At 38.2% G+C, this 5,512-nt stretch overlaps 1 pseudogene; it reads left to right on the top strand.

Annotated features, from left to right (window-relative positions):
* The first annotated feature begins 3,280 nt into the window (after nt 1–3,280).
* Nucleotides 3,281–3,860, top strand: LOC123788693 (centromere protein V pseudogene; annotated as a pseudogene).
* Nucleotides 3,861–5,512: the final 1,652 nt, after the last annotated feature.

Here is a 5,512-nt window from a genome sequence, read left to right as displayed (position 1 = left end):
CACCTATAATTTGATGAATACCTTCCAAAGGAAAATAATTTTTTCAGTAGATAACAGATGGTATCAGTCAAAAGCATATCGAGGCACTTTAAGAAAAACTTGATGGCTCAAGTGATTTAACAGGATTTTCTTCAATGTACCAAGCATGTTTTAGGGTCTAAAATTTGTCATCTGCAAATAATTCAGCCTCACTTCCAAAGTTTACTCCATGGAGAATTGAATGCAACCTGTTTTATATGCTAGCTATAAAAATGATGAAAATTCCAAAGTTGTTTCCTGACTCTGTTTTTGAAGTATCTATTATATTATGCTAAAAGAAAAAAAGTACATATCTAAGTGTCTTAAAACTATAAACAGTTTATACTCATATATAAACATATTTTAATAGACCTGAACTACATGTTACCTATGGGGAGTATAAGGTGGTGAACTTTTGGCAGTGCTTTTCTTAAAGCTGTAGACATATGAGCATAACAGAAAAAAGTTCTAAAGCTGCAGATATAAATTATTAAGGAATACCTAGAATACAAGTCATTTATTTTCCCCTGATTTTGGCAAATGATACCATAACAGGGCCATGATTCAGAAACCCAGCGCACTGGTATGCTGATAGTAAGATCTAATGACATATACGAGCATGGGAGGTAGGAGGTACAGTGAAAATTGGAATGTTGTCTTTCTTCGTGCCTCACATCCATATATGAACTAAGGTGGGATATAATTTATCACTTTACCTATGATATGCTTGTGAGTAAAAGGGACACTGCTTGTAGTTACTAAGTGATTGTAAATGTAAACTGGGACTGTCCAGGGAAAATTGGAATATATATTCATGCCAGGTGTACAAAACTAGTGCCGTAATAAAGGAATCTGCTGCTTTCTCACTAGTATGTTCTGGAGAGTGGCCGCACCTTGGCCATTTCAGACATGGTTAGTTTGGTAACGCCAATTATTGTGTATTATCTAGAGTATCATTACTATTTCCAGACCTTTTTCAACATTATAAGCAAAAGACTTGTTTTTGAGACCATTTGCAATTGTTTCTTTTCTTTTCTTTTTTTTAAAAGATTTTATTTAATTATTTGACACAGAGAGAGAGAGAGCACAAGCAGGGGGAGCGGCAGAGGGAGAGGGAAAAGCAGGCTCCCCATTGAGCAGGGAGCCTGACTTGGGGCTTGATCCCAGGACCCCGGGATCATGACCTGAGCTGAAGGCAGACGCTTAAGGACTGAGCCACCCAGGCGCCCCTACAATTTAGTTTTAAAACACTTCCATCACCCCTCCACATTCCCTCAAGCTCATTGCAGTCCCTTGTCTCCTCCCACCTCCTGCCCCACTCTGCTTTCCTCAAGAATGAGAATTTTAACTTAGGATTAAAATTTATAAAAGAGAATAAAATTGACATTTAGTAGTAAAAATATAATAACCAAAAATAAGAATAGTTTTGTGGCTTAACACCAATCTCGATATAGTGGAAAGCAATGTTAGGGGACTTGAAGATGTATCAATAGAAGCTCAAGTAAAGAGGAAAAATAATGGAAAGAATAAATTAAAGTACAGGGGGCACAAGACCCGAGGAAAGTTCCAACATACATGTGGTTGGAGTTCCAGGAGAGTTGAGAGAGAATTGGACAGAATCAGCATTTGTAGAGATAACATCTGGGAACTTTCCAAAATTGAAAGAAGATATCAACACACAGATACAAGAAGATTGCCTGGGTGGCTTAGTCAGTTGAACATCTGACTCTTGGTTTTGGCTCAGGTCGTGATCTCATGGGTTGTGAGATCAGGCCTGCATTGGGCTCCACGCTCATCAGGGAGTCTGCTTAAAGATTCTCTCCCTCTGCCCCTCCCCCCACTTGTGCTCACTCCTCTCTCTCAAATAAATAAATATTTAAAAATAAAAACAAAACATAGAGGCACAAGAGACTCAGTGAACTGTAATCAAGATAAGTACAAAGAAATCTGTATCTAGGCACATGATGGTGAACAGCTGAAAGCCAGTGTATAATAAAAAGCTTAAAGTCAGCCAGAGGCAAAATAAACACACATTATCTTTAAACTGGGAGCAATAAGGATAATCACTAATTTTTTGGTAGAAACTGTGGAATCTGTAAGAGTAGAATGATATCTTTAAAGAGCTGAAAGGAAAATAATGACCAATACAGAATTTTATACACAGTAAAATATTCTTGAAAGATAAAGTTGCTAGATGCTGTATATCATCTCAGATTGTATCCTAGGGTGGAAGAAGAACATTAGTGGAAAATATGGTGAGATAAGTAAAGTCTGTAGCTTAGTTAATAGTAGTGTTAGTGTTTATTTATTTGTTTTTTTAGTAGGATTAGTGTTTTAGTTTTGAAGTGTGCCATGGTTATGTCACACGGTAACATTAGGGAGAATCTGGGTGAAGACTGTAAGGAAACAGTAACTATCCTTGCAACTGTCATATAAATTTAAAATCATTCAAAAATTTAGAAAAGTATTAAAAAATAAGGATAAAATAAGTTCTCAGACAAAATCTTATAGTCACCAGTGGAAACAGCCCGTACAATATGCTGAAGGAAATTCTTCACAGTAAAGGATAGTGATTCCAGATGGATGCGTAAAATTTCAGGAAGAAATAAAGGGCAATGGAAAGTATAAATACAGGAGTAAATATGGAAAGATATTGTTATTTAAAACAACAATAATCATATCTTTGTGGTTTATAATATATGAAATGTAAAATGTATGACTATAATGGCATAAATGTCAAGAAGCATGTAAGGGGAGTTAAATTGTTGTCAGGTTATTGCATTGTTTGGAAGTGATAAAAGTACTAATGCTAGGATGATCGTATGGAGGAAAAGATGAATATTGTAACCTCTAGGGAAACTTCTAAAAAGTGATAAAAATGTAAACAAGCTAAAAGAAGAAATAAAAGGGAGTAAAAAAATTTGATTAATTCTAAAGGAGGCAGGGAAAGATGAAAAAAGGAACAATGACCAGATGGAGAAAAGAGAAACAATTATTGAGATGTTGTTAAATGCAACTACATTAGTTATTACATATACATAGATTAAGCACTAGAAAGGCAAATGGATTAAAAACAAAATCTAAGTATATGCTCTGTAAAGAGATCCATTGTAAATATAGATATAGATTGAAAATAAAAGAATAAAAGTAAAAAAAAAAAAAAAGGATAACAGTAGCAGCCTGGGTCCTCCAGGGCCATCAGCCACCTTGGCCTCATGGCGCCCCACATGGCAGGCTGGGGGACAGGAGCCCAGCAGAAGTCATGGTGGGCCCAGGAGGCTGCCCTGGGCAAATGCAGCCAGAGCTGGCGCTGATCACGGTGCTGCCCCCTCCACGGTCACAGCTGCTGCCAACCCCAGCCACCCTCACACCCCCGTGGCCAGGCTGGACCTGGGTGACCAGCGGGAGCACTGGCGGATGTTCCAGAGCGTCATCTTCCAGGGCACAACAAAGCTGCTGCTGGACACCTTCCAATACCAGAGCGAAGTTTGGGCCTCAGCAGATGTGCACATCTTTGACTGTACCTGCAGCATTTGTGAGAAGAAGCAGAATAGACACTTCATTGTTCTGGCTTCTCGCTTCAAGCTCCTGAAGGGGACCAAACCACATACACATTCAACAGGCACAAAGCACAACACCCCTGTAAGAGATGGGATGTTCAGAGCCTTTACACTCTCTGCTCAAACCCTGGAGGTTCCAGATTTGCAGCCCCCCCCCCTCCCCGCACCGACTGCCTGGATGAGGGCGCTGCCAGGAATGTGGTCAGTGAGGAATTTAATGGCATCTGTTGGGAGAAAGCCATGAAGGAGCACAAGACCATCCAGAACCTGTCTAAAGAGTGAACTCCTGCTTCTCCCTTCCTGAGCAGGAGGAATGGTTGGGACTAATAGCTTTGCTGTCCCTGCTGCCCCTTGGTGGTGCTCATGAATGTGGCTGACCCAGACTGCTGGTTCTGTTGGCCAGCCTGTGGCCATCTTGATCTCTGCAGACTGCTCCAGCTACAAGTTTCTCCAGGCAGCACTTTGTCTTTCTTTAGCCCAGGTTTTGATGTAGGCTAGTTGACATCCTCCTTTCTCTTCCCAACTTTTATATAATCTTTTAGAAAAATAAATATTTTTAACATTAAAACAAAAGAAAATGATGTAAGAAGACATAGAAACAATAACACAAAGAAATTTAATGTGGCTATAATAATATCAGGCAAAGAAGACTACTGCAAGGAGTACTGAAAGATATAAAAAGGTATTTCATAATGAAAAAGGGTCAATTAAACACAAAGCCCAAATAGTCCTAAACCTGTATGTATTTAATAACATAGTTTCTTTCTTTCTTTCTTTCTTTCTTTCTTTCTTTCTTTCTTTCTTTCTTTCTTTCTTTCTTTCTTTCTTTCTTTCTTTCTTTCTTTTTTTTAAGATTTTATTTATGTATTTGACAGAGAGAGATAGCCAGCGAGAGAGGGAACACAAGCAGGGGGACTGTGAGAGGAAGAAGCAGACTCCTAGCAGAGGAGCCTGATGTGAGGCTCGATCCTAGAACGCTGGGGATCACTCCCTGAGCCGAAGGCAGGGGGCGCCTGGGTGGCACAGCGGTTAAGCGTCTGCCTTCGGCTCAGGGCGTGATCCCGGCGTTGTGGAATCGAGCCCCACATCAGGCTCCTCTGCTGGGAGCCTGCTTCTTCCTCTCCCACTCCCCCTGCTTGTGTTCCCTCTCTCGCTGGCTGTCTCTATCTCTGTCGAATGAATAAATAAATAAAACCTTTAAAAAAAAAAAAATGAAGGCAGACGCTTAACGACTGCGCCACCCAGGCACCCCAAATAACATAGTCTCAAAATATATATAAACATTCACAGAATTAATTGTGATTGTGCATTTATCTATTTCTCATTTTAATCCAGTCATTTATATTCTAGATCTTGATCTTGGTAGTGATTGCATTTAACATTTGTGTACTGTATATGTTATACCTCAATAAAAAAGTTTATTAAAAAAGCTTATAAAAATATGTTATGGGCCAATTATCCAGGTAAAATTTTAACATAGTATATTTCTTTCCTATTTTACCAAATCCTTGAGACTGAATAATGAATAATCCTATACTAGAGGTTGCTAGCTTGTTTAAATGATGTTTAATAGACAGAAAAGGTCATAAAATTTATCATAGTAATAAAGATATTTGACACCCAGTATATATAAAGATTCCATTATCCTAAAAACATAATGAAAAATACGAGTTCAAACTGTTTTAAGATACTCCTTTTTCATAAAAATTATGGAAATGCATATTACCGTAAATGTTACCAGACCTAGGAAAACCAGTAAATAGCGAGTAAACTTTGAAGAACCTTTAGATAAGCAAGTTTTGAAATTAGTATTTATTTATTTTCTGGCATTGTGTTAGACAATGCTATTCGGATAGCAGATTCTAGTGTATATTATGTTCTTTAAGATAATTCAGTTTCATTCAGTTCTCTTAACAACTTTCTAAGATATTAAT

The sequence above is a fragment of the Ursus americanus genome, chromosome 3 (genome assembly GCF_024610735.1).
Source record: "Ursus americanus isolate L20-20 chromosome 3, mUrsAme1.1.p, whole genome shotgun sequence".
Taxonomy (NCBI): Eukaryota; Metazoa; Chordata; class Mammalia; order Carnivora; family Ursidae; genus Ursus; species Ursus americanus.
Note: the sequence above shows the minus strand (reverse complement) of the source record. Positions and strands in the feature narration are given on the sequence as shown.